The sequence below is a fragment of the Meles meles genome, chromosome 15 (genome assembly GCF_922984935.1).
Source record: "Meles meles chromosome 15, mMelMel3.1 paternal haplotype, whole genome shotgun sequence".
NCBI classification, from domain to species: Eukaryota; Metazoa; Chordata; class Mammalia; order Carnivora; family Mustelidae; genus Meles; species Meles meles.
In genome coordinates, this window is record NC_060080.1 from 51,793,940 (window position 1) to 51,818,745 (window position 24,806).

Sequence of the window (24,806 nt, forward strand, 5' to 3'; positions counted from 1 at the left end):
GAGAAGCAGGCTTCCCCCTGAGCAAGGAGCCTGATGTGGGCCTTGATCTTATGACCTTGGGATCATGACCTAAGCCGAAGGCAGACGCTTAACAGACTAAGCCACTCAGGCACCCGTCCATTTAATTTTTCTTTTTTTAACCTCAAATTCTCTGGTGAAGTTCTCTATCTTTTTATCTAATTTGTCCATCTTTTCTCTATTTTCTTGAGCATATTAATTAGTCATTTTAAAGTGGTTTTTTCACTAATGGTGAAGCGTCATTCACCTACATGTAGATGGAATTGTTTCTGATTTTTTTTTCTTAGTTATCAGTCATATAATCCTATCTTTTCCTATTATTTTTTGGTTGGTGTTAAACATTGCATTTAAAACACGTCGGGGTTCCAGGTGGTAACATCTCCCAGAAGAACTGGTTTATCCCTTCCATTGAGAATTAGGTAGAATGGGCAGGTAGGTTGTGGTTTGAGCCTCATCGTCTTAATCCCATCATGGGCTAACCTGGGGCCTGCCTGGGTTGCAGATGCAGTGTACCTTTGATTTGCCCCGGTTGCTAGGATGTGGTCCTTCAGAGCTGTTAATGAGAGTCTGGCACATCGTCGTCTCTTTGGGACCAAGAGAACTATGGAACTTTCTACTTTTCATAAAAACCTTATCTCTTCAGCCTCCTTTTAAAATTTTATAGTTTGGCAAATGTCTTGAGAGGGAGGCTTACCCAGATCAGCCATTTCCTATAGGAAGGAAGTGGCTGGAGATTGTCAATGTCAGTTCACCACTCCCTCAAGATCTTTAGCTCCCGCCTGAGATCCTCATGAATCCTCCTATTAGTGAGTCTTTTTCTATGAAACACTAAGACTGGGAAATCTTACTTTGCTTTTCAGAGATTATGGCTTAGACCCTTATTTTCCTCAGGTGTGTAGCTTTAGAATTCAGAAAATGTCTTGAGGAAGTAACTGGCCCTCAGAGCTCCAATTCTGGCACTTCAGCCCCATGGAAGGAACAATAATTCAGTGATTTTGTTTCAGCCCAGGAGTCACTCTCTGCCTGTACCTAACCCAGATTCTTACTCTCTTCCTATGTGTACATGGGACAGATCCCTCCAGGGATGGCTGTAGAGGCTCAGCTCACCTTGAAAAGGTTTGCCTTCTTTGCAGCTTTATTCCCTTTCATCCTCATTGTTTCCTAACTGTGTGGTGTTTCTCCGTTTTTCACTGCCTCTTACACTGTTTGGTGGGAGCATTGGCCTGCAGAAAACTAGGTTATTTCATCTAGTTTTACCGTGACATCAAAGCAAGACAAAAGTAGCACAAAAGAGCAAACAAAGAACCAATAAATAAATTTTAGCAAGTCATTTCCTAAGTGTTTTAAGAAAATAATTTACCACTACCATGTAGGATTCATTCTAGATATGCAAGGATGGTTTGATATTTAAAAATCTTTTGATCTAATTTATCACATTACCAGGTAGAAGAGATAAGGATCAGCTTTTTTTATTCTAAAAAGGCATGGCACGATATCCAGCCTGCACTCCAGATTTTAAAAAAATTGCTAATATTCAAGCAATATAATATTTCAGTAACGTGATAAGGAGCATCTATGTGAAATTCAGCAATGACCATAGATTTAACAGTGAAACACTGGAAGCACTTATTTGCATTTACATCAAAAGTATGGCAAAGATACTTACTAGTGCTTTAGAAGTTCTATGAAATATAGTTAAAAAAATAATAAATGTTATCATTATTCATAGATTATTACTATGTGGTTGGGTAACCCCTCCCAAATCAACTAAAAAGTAATTAAGACCAGTAAGACTTTAGTTGGTTTGGTTGTCCACTTAGAAAACAAATCAGCTTCTCTTATGTTAGCAATACCCTCATAGAAAATATATTGCCAAAAAAAAAATACCCTATTCATTTTGGATTATAAAATCTCTGTAAATATACTTAACAAGTTATATGTAGGACTACTGTGCAGAACATGTCAGAATAATTTAGAAGAGACTTTATTATGTAGCATTTTAGGTGAGAATATTTAATATTGCAAAGAATTTTTCCAAAATTAATCTAATTGCCATGAATAACAAGTGAATTTGATGATGGTGGATTATTTTAACAGAATAATTCTAAGATTTATTTGCAGACAAAAATGGACAGTATTTGCCAAAAAATAAGAAACAGTAAATTCAGTGTGGTCTTTTCCTATCAAGTGTAGAAATATTACTATAAACCAAAAATAACCTTTTTTTTCCCTTTTCACACTGGAATAGACTGATAGATTAGAGAAAGAGAACATAAAATCTAGCAATAGTTCAAAGTACCTGTAAGAATTTCGTATATGATAAAGGTGGCATTAGCAATTGCTGTGGCCACTACTATCTGCTAATTTGGATAAAAAGATGTTTTCATATATCAAAATAAATTCTAGATCAAATACATGTTTACATTTTATTAAAAATTGTTTTCTAGATTTTATCTAAACTCAAGTTAGTTAACATGTAGTGTATTATTAGTTTCAGGGGTAGAATTTAGTGATTCGTCAGTTACGTATAACAATTGGTGCTCATTACATCACGTGCCCTCCTTAATGCCCATCACCCAGTTACCCCGTCCTCCCACCCACATGTTTACGTTTTTAAAAAGAAAGAAGTTATGGGAGAGCCAATAAAAATATTAGCAAATATTTCTGTAATCTGAAAATAAGTCACCATTATAAGGATGACACCAAAGAGTGAAATCATTAAGGAAAAGGTTAATAATTTGGCCACATAAAATGTTTTGTAAGTTACCTAACAATCGTTGATAAAGGAAATAAAATGTAAGCTTACTGCAAAATTGACAAGTATGCCAAAAGGCTATTATCTCTAATATATAACAATATAACCCATTGTTTCAAACTCAGTATGAAGACTGCACAACTTATTGGGAAAATTTGCAGATGTGGTAGTTTAGGCAGAAAAGAAGAAAAATAAAAGACTAATGATAACATGAGCAAAATGTATAACTCTGGTAATAAGACATGCATATTAATATTGTGGGATATTCTTGACTATAAACTTGCCAAAAGTATATACGAAAATGATAATATTCAATATTTATGAGAAACATTTCCCCAAATAGGTATTCTGTTACATTGCTGGAAGGTATGTAAATTGGTATATTCTTCTTGGTGGTCAGTTTCTCAGAATGCCTCAAAAATCTCTTAAAATTTGCTTACCTTTGACCCTGCAATCTAGTCCCACTTTCAGAAATCTTACTTCATGAAATAATCACGGGTGTATCATACAATTCACAGTAAGTGTGTTCAACATAGTATTGTCTTTTGTGTAGTGAAGTGGGGAATAGTTAAAAGCCAGTAACAGATGTGTTAGCTCAGTAACTTATTATATATTCACATAATATGATCTCAGCCATTCATTAAATTAGTGGAGATGGATATTTATCAACTTAAAATATGTTAATTATTTCTTGATTGGAAAAGCAGATTGTAAAATAGTTTTATACTCTATGATCTCACTTTTATTAATAGAGACACACACACATTAATCATCAACATAACATATAGTAAAACTCCAGAATTACACACTCCCTAATTTAACTATCCTAGTCTCAGTATAACTTTTATTTTTTTTTTCTTTTTGTTTATCTTTGTTTAAAAAAATGTTTTCTGTCATGAAACATTTGCTGCTTTTATAGTTCTGGGGGTAGTGGAAGGTGATATTTAGGATTACTATTCTCTGTTCCAAGAGTATTCTGTCCTTGATAACTAATGTATATTAAAAAAAAATCACTTATTGAAGAAAGATTTCTACAAATGTGTTTCATTTTGTGGAAGGAAAATGGCTCATCATGTTTTGGTTGTAATATTTACCCGACCATTGTACAGTTCCTTGAATGAGTCAGATTTTGGAATTCATGGGAAATAAAATGCAGTAGTTCAAATTTGAAGCCATCCTGGACAGGTGTTCCCTATATTCATCTTCCTTGTTTTTTTTCTGTTCTTAAAATATAAAAAATGACACCATAGTAAGCATGACTGTTTATACATGTCATATAATACATTGGTTCCTATATATACAACAGCTATCATATGTCCCCCTCATACTTACTTTAATGTCCTGGCCATTTAGAAGCAGTACTTTTAATGAGACTCTTGTTTCTCTAACATGAAATATATGATTTTCCCACCAGTAGAGTTTTGACCTTTCTTGTAGGTCTATATTGTAAGTAATTTCTTGGGGATTTTTCCTTTTTTTTTTTTTTTTTTGGTCTACTTTGAGCTGCCTTTGCCACCTAAATACTATAACCTCTCGGTGTTGAGCAGGTTGATCGTAGTATCCAGGATCAAAGTCAGAGGTAACTCACAGCCCTAAATCCTCAGTATTGCTTCCACAAATGCCATGTTTCTGTGTAGCCGAGTATAGAGAGTTTCTTTCTGAAGCCACTATTTCAAAAAGCGCTTATATTCACCAACTGATACTCTAGAATCAAATTGGTATGGCTTCTAAAAACCGTGCCTTCTGGTTTTTACAGACAGCAAAAGAGACTGCCCAGCCTTTGTGTTTGTGTTCCCTGGCATCCTAGATAGTGCCTTCATGGAAGCTCGTAGTAGTAAAATGGATTATGCAAACAGATACGTGTCTGAGATTTGCTCTTGTGCACTAATGAAAGATGAGAGAGGAAGGAGCGATTTCTGAGAAAAAACAAAAACAAAAAAAATCATTTGTTTTTTAATTAATATGAATTAATATGAATATTTCTTTCCATATTTTAATTCCCTAATGAGAGGGGCTTCCTTGTCAAAGGGAGATTGAATAATAGGAAATACATATATGGCAAGAACTGTAAAGAAAAACCCTTGTTATATTATATTTTGAAATCCCCAGGTTTTCTCAGTTCTCAGGAGGTTTTGTCACCACGCTAGCAACGTAACGAAAGGGACAGGGCAGTGTGTCGGTGTTTGTATGTGAGAGAGAGATAGAGAGAGAGAGAGAACGTGTGTGTGAATGCTGGATGTCCTAGATTATATTTCACTGAACACTGACTGAATGGTCAGGGGGGACAATTATAGAAATTTGCAACTAATTTCCTCTTGAAGTTTTGATGACCAAGGTGGCCTCCAGAAATGATTGTAATAATAAGGTTTTCCAGAGTTCGAATTCTAAAGTGTTGCCTTGTCCTTTAAGAGGCGAGGTAGGTCCACAAGCTGGTTCGCAGCCCCAGTTGTCTGACAGAATTACATCACAGCTACCCATTTTGCCTGCTCAGCATAAGAGCGTACTTTTGAGAATTTATCTTTGTTATCCTGATAATTATCTTTTCAGAAATGCATGGGAGAGGCAATGCTGTCTCAAGTAACGGACCCAGAAGAGGGAATCCTGACTTTGTTTTCTCTGTCTGCTATGAATATTAATTTATATGACCTGGGTCAATATCTCTTTGAACCCATTTCAGTTTGCCTTAGCTTCTTGGTCTGAAAGTACAGTGATACCTGTCCTTGGCCTTCCTTCTCGGGCAGTTATGTGATGGGCCATCTTTAAGGGAAAGTCATTTTCTATATTTAAGTTCCTGAGATTCTTCCTCACTAAAAGCCTTTTAAACGCATTTCTCTTAGCACTGCATTTAAATCTGTGAACTGCTGTCATCTCGGGACTAACCAAATGATTCTGGTACTTATAAAGTGTCAGTGCCTCCCATTAAGTATAAAATCTTCTCTGTGACCATCAGGACTTTCCATTCATATGACCTCCATTTCGTCTGTGTCTCAGTTTTCTCTTTGCCCAACATATTCCTTCCAAACTGAAGTAATATTCTTTGTCAGTTTCAGAAAGAAACTCTATATACTCGGCTACACAGAAACATGGCATTTGTGGAAGCAATACTGAGGATTTAGGGCTGGGTGTTACCTCTAACTTTGATTCTGGATACTACAATCAACCTGCTCAACACTGAGAGGTTATAGTGTTGAGGTAGCAAAGGCAGCTCAAAGTAGACCCCAAAAAAGGAAAAATCCCCAACAAATTACTTACAGTATAGACCTGCAAGAAACGTCAAAACTCCACTGGTGGGAAGATCATATACTTCATGTTAGACAAACAAGCGTCTCAACTGCTTTCTGCCTTTGGTGTTGTTAAACCCTTTTGTCTACTTTAACTATGTGTGTTGGACTCTCACCCATCCTTCAAGGCTCATTTCAAATCCCGTACCTTCCCTGAAGTCTTCTCCAGTTCTACTAACCAGAGGTGACATCTTTCTTTTTTGTGGTACTTATTATATGGCACTAACCGAATCCTGCCTTGGGTGGGATGTGTTACGGATATGTGTGGTTATGTCCGGAAAGGGAAACACGGTGATTTAGAAGTACCTACTGTGTTCTAGATGTTTTACTTGTGTTACATGTCATCTCAACTAAGATGATTCAGGATACCTCAGTCAGATGAGTAGTAGTATATTTTAGTAACGAGAACATGAACTCAGGGAAGTTATGTACCTTGTAAGAGATACAACAAATAGGTGGCTGGGTCAGGATTTAAACAGATTTCCTTGATTTTAAAATTTTTCCATTATATCATTGTGCCTACTGATTGATTTCTAGCTACAAACTGTGGATCGATAGAGACCTTGCTTGAATCATCTCTGTCAGTGTGTGTGGTACAGAACCTTCCATGAAATAGGAATAGATAAGTTTACTTCTTCTGTATAATAAAATTAAGTGAATTCTTACCTAGGGATTGGGAGCCATTTTTAGATCATATATATCATTAAAAGTAATCACTTAATTATTAAAAAGCAAAGTCACAAAGTATTATTCTGATACAAGGACCTAAAGTTTGTTTGGGTTAAAATTCCAGTTGGATCCTTCTCCTTCCGTATTCCCTTAAACTTACCCAGTTAAAAAAAAAATCACTGTTTTTCAAGTGACAGAATTTTAATCTTAAAAATAGGTTGCCTGTTTCTAACCTCACCTAGTTCCCTTAGCTGACATCTCATGTGGAAATTCTCTTATCTAATGGTAATAACACTTCTCTAAGTTATCTTAATCCCTGTGGTTTTCTCTTGAACAAAATATAGGGGTGCCTTGGAGATATTGTGGGTTTGGTTCCAGATCACAGCAATAAATCAAATATCGCAATTAAGCAAGTCAAATAATTTTTTTTGTTTCCCCAGTGTGTGTAGGTTATGTTTACACTATACTGTAGTCTATTAAGTGTACAGTAACATTATGCTTAAGATACCAATATATATAACTTATTTGAAAAATGTTTTATTGCTAAAAAGTGCTTGCCATCATCTCTGAGCTTTTAAAGAGTTATAATTTTTTTGCTGGTAGAGGGTCTCGTCTTGATGATGACAACAGATCAGGGTGACGATTACTGAAGATCAGGGTGGCTGTGGCAAGCTTTTACAAGTAAAATGATGAAGTTTGCTGCATTGATTGTCTTTCTTTTTCAGGAATAATTTCTCTGTAGCATATGATGCTCTTTCATAACATTTTACCCACAGCAGAACCTCTTTCAAGATTGGAATCAATTCTCTCCAACCCTGTCACTGCTTTCTCCACTAAGTTTATGTAATGTTCTACTGAGTCATTTGTTGTCATTTCAACAGTCTTCACAACATCTTCACCAAGAGTAGCTTCCATCTCAAGAGATCACTTTCTTCACGCACCTGTAAGAAATGACTCCTTATTTGCTCAAGTTTTATCATGAGATCCCAGTAATTTAGTCCCATCTTCAGGCTTCACTTCTCATTCTAGTTGTTTTTGCTATTTCCACCACATCTTCAGTTACTTCCTTCACGGCCTTGAACCTTCAATTTACCAAAAAAAAAACAACCGGTATCTCCACGTAAAGCAGGGTGAAGTGCAATAAAACGAGACAGGCCCTTCAGGAAGTTTCGGGTGTTCTCAAGGAACCCAAGGCATCAGAGCCTTCGGGATATCAAACAAGTTTTTCTTCAGAATAACTAAATAGGTAGAGCTAGTTTCTGAACATTTTTTTCTTTTTTGATGTTTTCTCCCCTCCGATGCAGCAAATTATAGATTTGCGGATGATTTCTTGGCCTACTGAGAAATCAGTATTCCCTGTTTCTGTGCTGTTAAGATTTTGGTCATTGGCGCTACATAGAGTATTTTGAAATCAAAAGATTTGCTCTCTGCTGTGGTATTGGGGTTGTGAGTTTAGTTAGTGACTTATATCCTTTAGGAGTTTATATTTCTCTAGAGACATCTTTGTGTGTTGAGCTGTTAGGTAGCACTCGTCCTCCAGAAAACCATTTGCCCACAGCCCCAGCCAATGTATCTGGTAGTACCCCGCCAGTAGTCCTTTAACTCTTCAATATTGGTCTCTTGCTCTCATAATTACTAAATAAAAGATTAAGAATGTTTGATTCCAAATACCAAGAGGCATCTGCTTCTGATCTTGTTTTTGGGGCTGAGATAAGGTAGAAAAGAAGGAGAATCTCGTGCTTCAAGGACCACTAAGTGCTCCAGCTCTCCATATCTAATACACTAGTTAGAGTCAGAGGTACCGATGGGAACATGTTGGATGTCGCTCGGTCTTTAATCTCTCACTTTACTGTCTCAGATATTAATATCTCAGATACCTTTTTCAAATGGGAAGGAGACTTCTCTGAGTCTTTTGCATTGGTTCTGGGGTAGTGGGAAGCTGGGTATTCTCTGAGGACAAAACAATTATTTCAACATTGCTTATAGGATCAAGTAATTAAAAACAACCTTAACTGTAATACAGGTAAATGGCTATATAAACTATACACTATTGATCAAGGAACTATTATGCATTTGTTAAAGCTAATTTTATGAATATTAATAAACTGCACTGCAGAGTATTTATAACATAACATTAAATGATAAAAGCAGTATGAAAATTTAACAAAAATGATTGTAAGTATGTAAAAACTCTAAAAACATGTTAGTGGGAAAAATGTTCAATAGGAAATATATGAAATGTAAATAATTGTGATGTAGCTTCCTAATCTTTACAAAATGGCTGTTTTATAATTTTTTTGTTAATTGGCATTTAAAACATATTTAATTGTTTGCTTTATTAAGAAATGTTTAAGGATGCCTGCCTAGGTGGCTCAGTGGGTTAAGCCACTGCCTTGGGCTCAGGTCATGATCGCAGGGTCCTGGGATCGAGTCCCTCATGGGGCTCCTTATTTGTCAGGGAACCTGCTTCTCTTTCCGCCTCTGCCTGCTTGTGCGCTCTCTCTCTGACAAATAAATAAAATCTTTAAAAAAAAAAAAAGAAAGAAAGAAATGTTTAGATCTTTGGGGGACTTCTTCCAGGTCAGACTTCCCTTTGTTCATAAATTACAATAGTGAAAGATTTCAGTCTTCTTCATTTAGCTCATTTCATTCTTTAGAGCAATCCCCTTTTATAGACTGAATTTAGGCATAGATAGGTAAATTATTGGCCAAAATCACCCAAGTCAATATAGAGTGGAATAGAGATTTAGGTTGAGGCCTCTCCTGCTGAAGCCCAGGGTCTTTTTGCTACAATAACTAGTTGCTTTTTCCCTAAAATTTCAAAGACTAAAAAGGTGGAGATTTGGAATTTGTAGGGGTTCTGTTGAACTGAGGTATCCTAGCAAAGTTCTAGGCAAGGGGACTGGCAAAGCATGATGAAGATTAGATCAGAAGTAATGAGTCACTACTGAGGACAACTGAGGGTGTGTGGTCATTAGAGGAAGAACGTAATAGAGTTTCTCTTTATGCAGGTTTATTTTCGGATGTGTATTTCATAAACACTGGTGTTTCTGTCATGCCCTTTGCTCAGAAAATTTCAATGATTTGTACTTTTTCTAGGGTAGTTCTTATTCATATTACATGTATTTCCTGTAATTCCTCCACATAAACCCTTGACTTTAGCAAAGTATATCTGTTCATTATTCCCAAACATACTATGCTTCCTTCTGGCTGTAGACTTTCTTTTTTTAAAAGATTTTATTTATTTATTTGAGAGAGAGAGAGAGAGCATGAGAAGAGAGAGGTCAGCGGGAGAAGCAGACTCCCTGATGTGGGACTCGATCCCAGGACTCCAGGATCATGACCTTAGCCGAAGGCAGTCGCTTAACCAACTCAGCCACCCAGGCGCCCTGACTTTTTTTTTTTTTTTTAAACTGGGCATTTTACTATTTTTTAATTAATTATTTTTATTAACATATAATGTATTATTTGCCCCAGGGGGACAGGTGTGTGAATTGTCAGGCTTACACACTTCACAGCACTCAGCATAGCCCATACCTTCCCCAATGTATGGCTGTAGACTTTTATTCATGGATTTCTTTCTCCTTGGAAGGACTTCTCATCTCACTTTCAAGTCTTTCTTTCCTTGAAAATGAAATTCAAGGCCTCTTTTCCCAATGAAATCTTTCTGGACTAGTGTCCCTCTTCCCCACAAGTCGATCCCAAGGGTTTGACTTTCTTGTAAACTCCTATAGATCTTATTGTCTCCATTCTCCACTTAAAACTTAAGATACGTCATCTGAAACGATTGGTTTTAGGATTTTTAAAAAATACATTCCCTTTATCATCTCTCAGGTTACAAGTTCTTAGCAGGAAAATGTCTTAGACTTTTTAATATATCCCCCGGCCCTGAGTATCCAGTGAATGTCATAATGAGATTGGATGTGCCTAGCAGGAACATGGAACATGGAACGGCGACTTTCAACTCAGATGACTGCTCGCCATCACAGGACATCTTTTCTATTACAACTCTTTCACATAAATTTACTTGGCTTTACAATTCTGTTTCATTGAGAGTAAAGTTGGGAAAACACTGCAAAGGTATTCAAGTTCACAAGGAAGAAAATACTGCTACTTGGGAATATGGCAGTTAGGTCATTCTAAGTTACATTTTTACTTCTTTGACAAGATGGCAAATTTGAGCCTGCGGATTGGTGCCAAGATACTTGAGCACATTCAGTGCACATGTTGTGGGGTGAGGAGTTCACAGTTCACTGAACAGGAATCTGGTACATGCCACTGTTCTGTAATACTTTCATAGTGGTTTATAGCCACAGTTTTAATATGGTTTAGTAAGTGCTTGAACTTCTCCAAACAAATAACACACATTATTGGAAATCAGACACAGTGCATACTTGCCCCTGGGGACCCCTCTTACTTTGAATTAGCAACTACAGGCTTGTTGCTCTCCCTGACTGTAGATGAGGTCCAGACCCCGTTCAAGGAAAAAACAACTTTCTTCTTCTTTTTTTTTTTTTAAAGAGTTTATTTATTTATTTGACAGAGATCACAAGTAGGCAGAGAGGCAGGCAGAGAGAGGAAGGGAAGCAGGCTCCCTGCTGAGTAGAGAGCCCGATGTGGAGCTCCATCCCAGGACCCTGGGATCACGACCTGAGCCGAAGGCGGAGGCTTTAACCCATTGAGCCAACCAGGCGCGAGCCACCCAGGCTCCCCGAATGCATTCTATTTTTTTTTTCCATTTTATTTATTTTTTTAGTGTAACAGTATTCATTCTTTTGCACAACACCCAGTGCTCCATGCAAAACGTGCCCTCCCCATTACCCACCACCTGTTCCCCCAACCTCCCACCCCTGACCCTTCAAAACCCTCAGGTTGTTTTTCAGAGTCCATAGTCTCTTATGGTTCGCCTCCCCTTCCAAATTTTTTTTTTTAACAAACATATAATGTATTTTTATCGTGAGTGCTGTGAAGTGTGTAAACCTGGCGATTCACAGACCTGTACCCCTGGGGATAAAAATACACTATTTTTAAAAAGAGTTTCTGTTTAGAATATACACTTGTTAATTGTATTTCATTTAGGATAATCTGATTGCCTTTACAGTATTTCTGAAAATAAATGATTTACTATCTTTAACTATTCCAGGATGGAGACTTTTGTCAATACTTAGAGTGATTGTCAAAGTAACAAAGCAAGGAAGTTTTAAGTTCTGTGTTTGTATATGTGTGTTTTGTTCTGTTTTGGTAGGTGCTGTTTATTATTTTTATTTTAAGTTTCCTTTGATCGATGTGTATCTTGAGAACTCCTTTGGAAGTTAGTGCTAGGATCAAGAGGTGACAAGGACCTGAAGATGGGAAGCTGTCTTGAGAGAGAGTGTGGGTGCAATTAGGGGGAGGGACAGAGGGAGAGAGAGGAAGAATTTCAAGCAGGCTCCCAGGTCAGGGCTTAATCCAAAGACCTTTGAGATCATGACCGAGCTGAAATCATAAGGAAGCTGTCTTTCAATAGACAGATCCTAATTCTACAGTTTCAAGCAGTCTAACTAAACCCCTTTTAAAGATAATTTTCTTCTGTGCCTATTTTTTCCTACATGTGAACCTAGTATCCGACTAGAGCTGTATACAATTTGAGGATTTTTTTTTAGAATTATATTTTTGGTGTCATGTTGGTCATGTCTATATTTCTCTGTTGTAAAACGGATATGGTGACTCCTGTGGCTCATTTTTTTGGTTAAGAGGCCCCTGGAAAAACGTATTCTTTTTTTAAATAGTTTATCTTTTAGAAAAGGGAATCACTTCACTTGCTGTTTGTTTTTATTTTTTATTTTTTCTTTCTTTTTTAAAGATTGTTTTTTAATTTGAGAGAGAGTGAGCACAGAGGGAGAGTGAGAGGCAGACTCCCTGTTGAGCAGGGAGCCCAATGTGGGGCTCAATCCCAGGACCCTGAGATCGTGACCTGACCTGAAGGTAGACGTTTAGTCAACTGAGCCACCCAGGCGCCCTGCTGTTTGTTTTTAAATTGAAGAATAACAAACATAGAAAAATAAACAAATTACATATAGTTTAAAGAATGTTCACAAAATAGTCTTGTGTTTTCAGCATGCAGATCAAGGGACAGAACATTATCAGTTTCCCAGAAGACCTTTTTAGCTTTCCCCCATCAAATCTGTCCCTTTCTTCCTGAAGGTAATCCTTACCTTCCTGAAGGTAATCATGAACCATACTTTTATTTTATTTTTTAAAAGATTTTATTTATTTGGGAGAGAGTGAGAGAGAGAGAGAGAGAGAGCACAAACATGGGGAGAAGGAGAGGGAGAAGCAAGCTCTCCATTGAGCAGCAAGCCCAACTCTCTGGATCCCAGGCCCCTGGGATCGTGACCTGAGCCAAAGGCAGATGCTTAACTGACTGAGCAACCCAGGTGCCCCTATCTGTACTTTTAATACCATAGTTTGGTTTGCCAGCTGGTGGAATGATAGAGTATATACTCTTTTGTGTCATTTCTTAGGCTCAGTATAACAATGGTGAGGTATATCCATTGCATATAAAAGTAATATAGATTAATCAATATAATCTCAATGGTCATTTCTGTAATGACAGAAACAAAAGTCAGAGTGATGTAGCCAGGAGCCGAGGAATGTGAGAAGCCTCTAGAAGTTGAAAAAAAGCAAGGAAGAGGTTTTCCCCTTCCTAGAGCCTTCAGAAGAAATGTTGCTTTAGTTTTAATAAGAGCAATTTTGGACATCTAACCGTCAGAACTGTAGGATAATAAATCTGTATTGTTTTAAGCCAATAAAGTTTTGGTTATTTGCTATAGGAGCAAATAGGAAGCTAATATAGCTAAACTCAAACTTTTCAGTCTTCAGACTCTTTACATTATTAAAAGTTTTTGAAGGGAGTGCCTGGGTGGCTCAGTCAGTTAAGCATCAGCCTCTTGGTTTTGGCTCAGGTCATGACCTCAGGGTCATGAGATCGAGCCCTACATCAGGCTTCATGCCCAGTGTGGATTCTCCCTCTCATTCTCCCTCTTTCCCTCCTCATCCCCGACCTTTGGTGGCTCAGTGGTTTGGGCTGCTGCCTTCGGCTCGGGTCGTGGTCTCGGGGTCCTGGGATCGAGTCCCGTGTCGGGCTCTCTGCTCAGCGGGGAGCCTGCTTCCCTTTCACTCTCTCTGCCTGCCTCTCTGCCTACTTGCGATCTCTCTCTGTCAAATTAAAAAAAAAAAAAAAAATTAAAAAAAAAGAAAGGAAAAGAAAAAAAAGTAAAAGTTATTGAGGAATTCAAAGTGATCAATAATATTTATCATATTTGAAATTGAGACTGAGTAATTTTAAAATAACAATAATATACTCATTATCTGTTAACCTGAATAATACGTTTTTCAAGAAAACTAGCTCTGGGTTCCAAAACAAAATAAATTTAGTGAGAGAAATGGCATTATTTTATAGTTTATACAACTTTAATGTCTAGCTTAGTAGAAGAATGTCAGATATTTCAAATCTGCGTCTGTATCAGTCTGTTGTGGTAAGTTGTTTTGTTTAAAGTATATGAGAAAATCTGGGCTTGCAGATATGTTGGATAATATATCTGCAGATTTAATAATAATAATCTTTAATTTTATTATTTTAATAAAATAATCTTTTCAGATTATTGTTAATATTCTTAGATATTACAGCAATACTTGACACCTGATAGTTTTGTAAAGGTTAGTTGTAATGTAGAATCTGAAGCCTTATCGATGAACTTTTCATAGTCTGTTACCTTGAAGTTCATTAATCGGTTTTGTCTTTTAAACAGATCTTTTACCCGTGTGTGATTTTGTAGTATCATGGATATATCATTTCACCTAGTTATGCAGATCTTCCCAATGTTGACACTTTTTAGTATCAAAAAGCACATCCTGCACTCAGTAATATTCCCACCAGTCTCATTTAAAAAGTCTTTTAAGTATTGGGAAGCTATATCATGGTGGCAGATACTAGTTTTCCAAAATTGGAAATTTTGCTTCTAAGCTTGACTTGTGTCATTGGCAACTAACTGTCAGTTGTTCTCTTTAAAGTGGCAGGCTCATTTCAATCATCTCGAAGAAAATGCCTACCAAAACCCAAGCATGAATAACCGTAATTTGTCTGTCAGCTATCTTTCAAGTGAAAAGGGCGTTCCATGAAGACTGGGCTAGTTCAGCTTGCAACCCAAACAATGACACAAATGCATTTCCTTGAGACAGTTATCATACTTTGCTATGCAACATAAATGTTTTAGGAATACTTCCCGGTTTGTCTCACAGAATATCAGAAAGATCTACTGAAGAGTTGAGATTTAATAAAATTAAGAACGTTTACTGCATTATTAAGTTCATTCTTAAATGAAACTGACATATGTTTTATGTCAAGGTGGACACCTTGAGAGGGGTCCAAAGGACCCTCAGGCATCTGCAGGTGACACTTTGAGAACTACTCTTGTGATTATGTGATTATCCTTTACAGGATGTATGTATCACAAACGTTTTCTCCAGGTTTTTAGCTTGCCTTTTCACTCTTTTACTGGTGTCTTTTGATGATATGTATTGCCTTTTAAGAAGTATAGATTTGTTTCCTACTATAATTTTTAAAATTAAACTTTTTTCCTCCCTAAGGAATTGAAATATTGGTCATGGCAAATTGAGCACATTACCATTTTCCTATTCTCTGTGCCATACCTCTGATCTCTAGTCCTTTTGCTTTCTTCCTTAGCAGGATGGAGTTGTTGATTCTGTAGTGTTAGTGTTTGTGATCTCTGCTCCTTATAAGTCTCCATTTTTTTTTTTTTTTTTTTTTTTTTAAAGATTTTTTTTTTTTTTTTCTCATTTTATTTTTTTCAGCGTAACAGTATTCATTCTTTTTGCACAACACCCAGTGCTCCATGCAAAACGTGCCCTCTCCATTACCCACCACCTGTTCCCCCAACCTCCCACCCCTGACCCTTCAAAACCCTCAGGTTGCCCCAACTTCCCACCCCTGACCCTTCAAAACCCTCAGGTTGTTTTTCAGAGTCCATAGTCTCTTATGGTTCGCTTCCCCTCCCCAATGTCCATAGCCCGCTCCCCCTCCCCCAATCCCACCTCCCCGCAGCAACCCCCCGTTTGTTTTGTGAGATTAAGAGTCATTTATGGTTTGTCTCCCTCCCAATCCCATCTTGTTTCATTTATTCTTCTCCTATCTCCTACCCCCCCATATTGCTTCTCCATGTCCTCATATCAGGGAGATCATATGATAGTTGTCTTTCTCCGATTGACTTATTTCACTAAGCATGATACGCTCTAGTTCCATCCACGTGGAACTTTTTTTAATTAAATGGCTTCAGTATACTTTTATTTATAATTCAAACATTGCAGGTAACTTGATGCATTCACGATATTAACTGGTATGTTGGAGAGAGCAAGGGAAAGATTACAAAAGTAAATCTCAAATGTTTGTATGTTAGATTCCTCGAGATCACAGATATTTTTTCATTAACTATTATAAGCCTAGAAGAGTTTTTTATTTCAGGAAATGAATTATTCCAGATTATCTTAAAATCATCAACCTCTATAGGTAGTAAATAACAACATAGCCTACATGTAGTAAGCACTTAATAGATACCAGCTATGATATTTATAGCAGGTAATGTTAAATCTTACGTGTAGATATTATTATTATTAAAACTTAAAAATTCTTCTATAGTATGTACAAGAGACATTAGTTATTTCATTGTTAAAAGAATAGTGTTGATTTGCTACCTCATAGGTGGTAAAGGAAATAAGAAATGTCAGTTCCTAAGGGGGCATTTAATTGCGCTCTTTCTTTAGGGTTTCCCTTTCCTTTAACAGTGGCCCGTGGGGATCCTTCCAGTGTTTTTTGTTTATCTCTTTACCTTCCTTGTGGAACCTGGCTCCCAGGTGTAGGGCAGGGTCTGAGTCTAATGAGCATGAGTTTTATAGCATGTTGAGTTTCAGTCGTAATGCTCCACACTCAGTCCTAGTTCAGCCCCAGATGCTAGTTCATGGCCCCAGGCTCCTGCAACTAATATAGCTATGATTAGACCTAATCACACCTATTTTATACCCTTGAGGCAAGTTTGCCAGAACTGGCACAATTGTATTACTGATGAGAACTGCAGAAAGTCATGAGGAATGTCCACTGACCTTTTGTCTGATTCGATGAATTCCTCTAATTACGTTATATAACATTTGATCCACTTTTCGTGAAAAACTAGCACTAACCCAAGACTACCGAATGCCAATGTCTTTATGGATAACTTGTCTATGAGTCACCTTGATACTGTTTTGCCACGAGTTAACAAGTAATCTCTCCGACTGTTTAATTCCTCTACTTTTTTTTAAATCATGTGAAAGTCATGTGATCAACTTTTAATGGCTCTGTGCACTTTACAGTATATGACGTGTGCCTTTTGGGGCCCTCTGGTAGACCTGCCAGACTGTCTCTGATGCCTGTACGGAGATTGAGTAGATACTTGACTTAAGTGCTTCTGGTCCAAAAACCTGGGAGGCACTCTGAGAACGTGATCTTATCTAAATACTAGAGTTTAGCTTCTTTTCCCTTTCTTCTTCGGATCTCCCTGGAGTCTATTTTACCCTGTTAGCAGGGTGTGTGAATACTGGGGAACTTGGCACAATTTTCTGGAGAGCTCATTTTGTCTATTTATTAATTTTCCAAAGAGTAGAGTGAGTTTGTTACTGACTCTTACCATTAATTCGCAACCTTTTATTTAGAGCAAAATTTGGATACCCAGTGGCCCTCTGTTTCTTCTTCTAGAAATGGGAAAGCCAAATGCTGGAAAAAGTGGTTGCATAGAACATGGATTAGACCTGTTTTGAATGGATATAACAAGTAGAAGTTAGAGAGAGGAAAATTAAATAAAGCATGAACTAGTTAATTCACGGTCGACATTAGAAGAGAGAACAGATGATTTTCAGTATAACATTGTAAAGGTAATACATGCGTAGGACAGAAGGTTAGACTCGGAATCTGAGTCTCCCAACTCTGAGATTCCTGTGCTGCCTCTTCCGTGTGCTAGCATCACGTGTGAGGAAGAACTTGGTGAGTAATATGACACGGTGTGTGTATGATGTTTAGAGGTCATCCAGCATAGTAACTATAAAAACATATTAAAAATTGTACTAATAGTGAAGGTAATTTTAAATCGGGGCCTGGGTTGGGAGTAATTTTGACCTTGTATTTCTTGTATTGTTCTTCTTTGGTTATCAAATACTTACGTTCGATCCAACATGGTTGTAGATCTTATGGGAGGGATCTATTCTAAAAGTTTGTTATAACTCTGTCTTCCAATAACTGCACTGGGGGGAGAAAAAGATAATGCTGTAAGACAAACTGGAAAATGGAATTAAGAATATAAATAGGAAAGATAAAGGATTTATTTTATTTTTTAAAATTTTAATTCCATTATAGTTAACATACAGTGTTATATTAGTTTCAGATGTACAATGTAGTGGTTCAACAATTCTATGCCTTTCTCAGGGCTCATCATGATAAATGCACAGTTTAATCCTCATCACCTCTTTCACCCATCCCCTCCCCCCCCCACCTCTCCTCTGGTAACCATCAGTTTGTTCTCTGTAATTAAGTGTCTGGTTTTTGGTTTGTCTCCTTTTTTTTGTTGTTCATTTGTTTCTTAAATTCCACACATAAGTGGAATCCTATGGCATTTGTCTTTCTCTGACTTACTTCATTAAGCATTACATTCTCTAGCTCCATCCATGTTGTTGCAAATGGCAAGGTTTTATTCTTTTTTATGGTTGAGTAATATTACATTGTGTATATACACCACATCTTCTTTATCCATTCATCTATTGATGGACATTTAGGCTGCTTCCGTAATTTGGCTATTGTAAATAATGCTTCAATATACATAGGGTGTGTATATCTTTTTGAATTAATCTTTTTGTATTCTTTGGATAAATACCCAATAGTGCAATTACTGGATCATATAGTAATTCTATTTTTAATTTTTTGAGGAAACTCCATTCTGTTTTCCACAGTGGCTGCACCAGTTTGCATTTCTACCAACAGTGCATTCTCTATATCCTTGCCAACATGTGCTGTTTCTTGTGTTTTTGATTCTAGCCATTCTGAGAGGTGTGAGGTAATAACCTCATTGTGGTTTTGATTTGCATTTCCCTGAGGATGTGTGATGTTGAGCACTGTTTCCTGTGTCTGTTGGCCATCCGCATGACTTTGGAGAAATGTCTGTTTGTGTCTTCTGCCCATGTTTTAATTGGGTTATTTGGGTTTTGGGTGTTGAGTTGTATCAGTTCTTTATGTATTTTGGAAACTACTGTTTATCAAATATGTCATTTGCAAATATCTTCCTTCATTAAGTGGTTGCCTTTTAGTATTTTTGTTTGTTTCCTTTGCTGTGCAGAAGCTTTTTATTTTGATGGAGACCGAATCGTTTATTTTTGCTGTTGTTTCCCTTGCCTCAGGAAACATATCTAGGAAAATGTTGCTATGGCTTGACAGAGAAATTATGTCCTCTCTTCTAGAATTTTTATGGTTTCAGGTCTCACATTTAGGTCTTTAATCCATTTTGAGTTTATTTTTGTGTGTGGTCTGAGGAACTGTTCCAGTTTCATTCTTTTGCATGTAGGTGTCCAGTTTTCCCAACGTAATCCTGTTGAAGAGACTTTTTTCTATTATATTCTTTCCTGCTTTGTCAAAGATTAATTGACCACATAATCATGGACGTTTATTTCTGGGTTGTCTGTTCTGCTCCATTGATCTTTATGTCTGTTTTTGTGCCTTACCATACTGTTTTGATTTCCGCAGCTTTGTAGTATATTTTGAAATCAGGGATTCTGATACCTCCAGTTTTGTTCTTCTGTTTTAGGATTGCTTTGGGTATTTGGGGTTTTTTGTGGTTCTATACAAATTTTAGGATTATTTGTTCTAGTTCTGTGAAAATGCTGTTGGTATTTTGACAGGGATTATATATATTTTTTTCTTTCCCATTTTATTTATTTTTTCAGCGTAACAGTATTCATTCTTTTTGCACAACACCCAGTGCTCCATGCAAAACGTGCCCTCCCTATTACCCACCACCTGTTCCCCCAACCTCCCACCCCTGACCCTTCAAAACCCTCAGGTTGCCCCAACCTCCCACCCCTGACCCTTCAAAACCCTCAGGTTGTTTTTCAGAGTCCATAGTCTCTTATGGTTCGCCTCCCCTCCCCAATGTCCATAGCCCGCTCCCCCTCTCCCAATCCCACCTCCCCCCAGCAACCCCCAGTTTGTTTTGTGAGATTAAGAGTCATTTATGGTTTGTCTCCCTCCCAATCCCATCTTGTTTCATTTATTCTTCTCCTATCCCCCTACCCCCCCATGTTGCTTCTCCATGTCCTCATATCAGGGAGATCATATGATAGTTGTCTTTCTCCGATTGACTTATTTCACTAAGCATGATACGCTCTAGTTCCATCCACGTCGTCGCAAATGGCAAGATTTCATTTCTTTTGATGGCTGCATAGTATTCCATTGTGTATATAGACCACCGCTTCTTTATCCATTCATCTGTTGATGGACATCTAGGTTCTTTCCATAGTCTGGCTATTGTAGACATTGCTGCTATAAACATTCGGGTACACGTGCCCCTTCGGATCACTATGTTTGTATCTTTAGGGTAAATACTCAGTAGTGCAATTGCTGGGTCATAGGGTAGTTCTGTTTTCAACATTTTGAGGAACCTCCATGCTGTTTTCCAGAGTGGTTGCACCAGCTTGCATTCCCACCAACAGTGGAGGAGGGTTCCCCTTTCTCCACATCCTCGCCAGCATCTGTCATTTCCTGACTTGTTAATTTTAGCCATTCTGACTGGTGTGAGGTGATATCTCATTGTGGTTTTGATTTGTATTTCCCTGATGCCGAGTGACATGGAGCACTTTTTCATGTGTCTGTTGGCCATCTGGATGTCTTCTTTGCAGAAATGTCTGTTCATGTCCTCTGCCCATTTCTTGATTGGATTGTTTGTTCTTTGGGTGTTGAGTTTGCTAAGTTCCTTATAGATTTTGGATACTAGCCCTTTATCTGATATGTCGTTTGCAAATATCTTCTCCCATTCTGGCAGTTGTCTTTTGGTTTTGTGAACTGTTTCCTTTGCTGTGCAAAAGCTTTTGATCTTGATGAAATCCCAATAGTTCATTTTTGCCCTTGCTTCCCTTGCCTTTGCCGTTGTTCCTAGGAAGATGTTGCTATGGCTGAGGTCGAAGAGGTTGCTGCCTGCATTCTCCTCAAGGATTTTGATGGATTCCTTTCTCACATTGAGGTCCTTCATCCATTTGGAGTCTATTTTCGTGTGTGGTGTAAGGAAGTGGTCCAATTTCATTTTTCTGCATGTGGCTGTCCAATTTTCCCAGCACCATTTATTGAAGAGGCTGTCTTTTTTCCATTGGACATTCTTTCCTGCTTTGTCGAAGATTAGTTGACCATAGAGTTGAGGGTCGATTTCTGGGCTCTCTATTCTGTTCCACTGATCTATGTGTCTGTTTTTGTGCCAGTACCATGCTGTCTTGATGATGACAGCTTTGTAATAGAGCTTGAAGTCCGGAATTGTGATGCCACCAACTTTGGCTTTGTTCTTCAATATTCCTTTGGCTATTCGAGGTCTTTTCTGGTTCCATATAAATTTTAGGATTATTTGTTCCATTTCTTTGAAAAAAAATGGATGGTATTTTGATAGGGATTGCATTAAATGTGTAGATTGCTTTAGGTAGCATAGACATTTTCACAATATTTATTCTTCCAATCCAGGAGCATGGAACATTTTTCCATTTTTTTGTGTCTTCCTCAATTTCTTTCATGAGTACTTTATAATTTTCTGTGTATAGATTCTTAGTCTCTTTGGTTAGGTTTATTCCTAGGTATCTTATAGTTTTGGGTACAATTGTAAATGGGATTGACTCCTTAATTTCTCTTTCTTCAGTCTTGTTGTTGGTGTACAGAAATGCAACTGATTTCTGTGCATTGATTTTATATCCTGACACTTTACTGAATTCCTGTACAAGTTCTAGCAGCTTTGGAGTGGAGTCTTTTGGGTTTTCCACATATAGTATCATATCATCTGCGAAGAGTGATAGTTTGACTTCTTCTTTACCAATTTGGATGCCTTTAATTTCTTTTTGTTGTCTGATTGCTGAGGCTAGGACTTCTAGTACTATGTTAAATAGCAGTGGTGATAATGGACATCCCTGCCATGTTCCTGACCTTAACGGAAAAGCTTTCAGTTTTTCTCCATTGAGAATGATATTTGCGGTGGGTTTTTCATAGATGGCTTTGATAATATTGAGGTAAGTGCCCTCTATCCCTACACTTTGAAGAGTTTTGATCAGGAAGGGATGCTGTACTTTGTCAAATGCTTTTTCAGCATCTATTGAGAGTATCATATGGTTCTTGTTCTTTCTTTTATTAATGTGTTGTATCACATTGATTGATTTGCGGATGTTGAACCAACCCTGCAGCCCTGGAATAAATCCCACTTGATCGTGGTGAATAATCCTTTTAATGTACTGTTGAATCCTATTGGCTAGTATTTTGGCGAGAATTTTTGCGTCTGTGTTCATCAAGGCTATTGGTCTGTAGTTCTCTTTTTTGGTGGGATCCTTGTCTGGTTTTGGGATCAAGGTGATGCTGGCCTCATAAAATGAGTTTGGAAGTTTTCCTTCCATTTCTATTTTTTGGAACAGTTTCAGGAGAATATCAATAAGATTGACAGGGATTATATTAAATCTATAGATTGCTTTGGGTAGTATGGACATTTAGCAATATTTGTTCTTCCAATCCATGAGCATGGGCTATCTTTTCATTCGTTTGTATTGTCTTCAGTTTCTTTCATCATAACTAAAGTTTTCAGAGTATAGATCTTTCACCTTGTATAGATAAAGAATTAGAACATAATTTATAGTTTACTGCTCTGGCATAAGACTTCCAGAGTCCGCATAATATGAGCTAAGGTTATTTTCCTTATAGGCTTGAATACAAGTGAAACAATAGACTGGCAATTATGTGCTTTTCTTTTATTTCCCTCTCTGGCACTCTGGAATCTCATAGGACTCTTTTTTAAATTTGTGACTATATAAAGAATTTAATATAAATAAATTTTAAAATAAATTTGTGAATATATAAAGAATGCCGATGACACTGCATTTTTCCTCAGAGTCCTTAGCTGTCTGCCCAGATGCAATTGTGACAACTACAGTGTCCTGTCCGTAAGTGGGCAGAGCTGCTACTGAAGTGGTCTGATCCATGGTGAAGCTCCTGTTCAGATGTTTGAAGATAGGACTGCACTCAGTCCTATCTTTATAAAGAACTCTGATTTGAGCCATTTAGATTTGAATATTATAATTAATTTAAGTAGATGCTCTAAACTAACATAGAGTCATTTTTGCTAATTTTCGTATTCTACTTTAATGTTGTGTATAGGCACTATCTTAGTTGTCTAGGTGGTATATTTGGTTTAACATTTAGTTTATTTATTTATTATATTAACAATCATCAAATAAATAAATAAAATTTATTACTTATCATTCACATATAAGTTATTAAATTTGATAAATTATTAAAACTAATTTATTAAATATATTGATTAATTTAAAAGCTATATTGATTAATTATTAATTAATAAATATTAACATATTTATTCTGTGTTCCCCAATAAAGTCCTTTTGTTAATTGAGAGACTATGATAAACTATCTAAACTTTCCTCCCACAGGAAATTGTTTCAAGTACACCTCAAGTGAGAATGCATGAAAAAATATATTGAAAATACAGTATTTTCCACTATCTGTGCAAGCTGTTACCTATTTATCATAAGTTGATTTTGTGAACAGTAGTCTAATCACATAAATTGAGCATCAGTTTCTTTTTCTTTGTTTTAATTTAATTTTATTTTTCCAGTGTTCCAAGATTGTTTATGCACCACACCTAGTGCTCCATGCAATCCATGCCCTCCTTAACACCCACCACCAAGCTCACCTATCCTCACCCTCCTCCCCTCCAAAACCCTCAGTTTGTTTCTCAGAGTCCACAGTCTCTCATGCTTCATCTCCCACTCCGATTTCCCCCAATTCACTTTTCCTTTCCTTAATATCCTCCATGTTATTCCTTATGCTGCACAAGTAAGTGAAACTTACTTGAGCATCAGTTTCTTAAATTAATAGAGGATGGAGAGTATCCTTCTGTACATAGAGTTAAATAAACATAACCATGTTTTTCAAAAACAAATAATTATATAACAGTTTGGCATACTATATAATCTGATAGAAGAGAAAAGACAACCTTAGCTTTGCGTGAGCATAGAGAACACAGCAAATCAGTAACACTCTTTGCTAATGGAGCAACCTGTGTCTTTTTATATTACTATAGTTTCTTCCCTGATGCCTAATATACTTCATTCCACATAGATTAGTGAAATGAATTTCAGAGGCCTTTAGTGACTTGACTTAGTTTATTACAATTATTTAATGGCAAGCAAAATTATTAAATAAAATAAAACCCAGATCCCCTGATTTCTAGTCCAGCATTCTATTTAGATTCCATAGTGCTTTCAAGATTCTTTTCCACTGTAATATGTGTGTGTTTGTTTGTGTATGTACATATATACATACAGGTACTATGTATGTAGTAATGTCTCTATGCATATATATAGAGACATGATAGATTGATTGAATGACTGACACTTAAATAGTCCAGGTGAAAGGAAAGTACAGTGTGGTATATAGTAATCCTCCTTCTAGTAAACACTCAGTATGATCTTGGAGTGGTAGCTTCAAACGCTAGTACCTCCATTTCTTCATATGAAGATAGACATTACATTCAGCAGTCATTCAAATGCGTTTGTCAAACACCTACAGGTATTTTAAGGATGACAGCTCAATGTAAAATACGATTCATGCCCTGAGAGTGCTATAGGTAAAGCACAGTCGACGTCCATGCAGGAGTTCTAAGGGAGAGGAAGTTTAGGAATGATTTTATGAAGAAAATAACACAATTCTTTTCAAGAATTTTTAAGAAAGATCTTTTAAGAAAGAAGTAACCCTATTA

General features: G+C 37.0%; 1 protein-coding gene across 3 annotated transcripts in view; it reads left to right on the forward strand.

The window, feature by feature from the left end:
- Positions 1–24,806, forward strand: part of EXOC6B (exocyst complex component 6B) — a 624,123-nt gene that overhangs the window by 364,902 nt on the left and 234,415 nt on the right. The window lies entirely within an intron of this gene.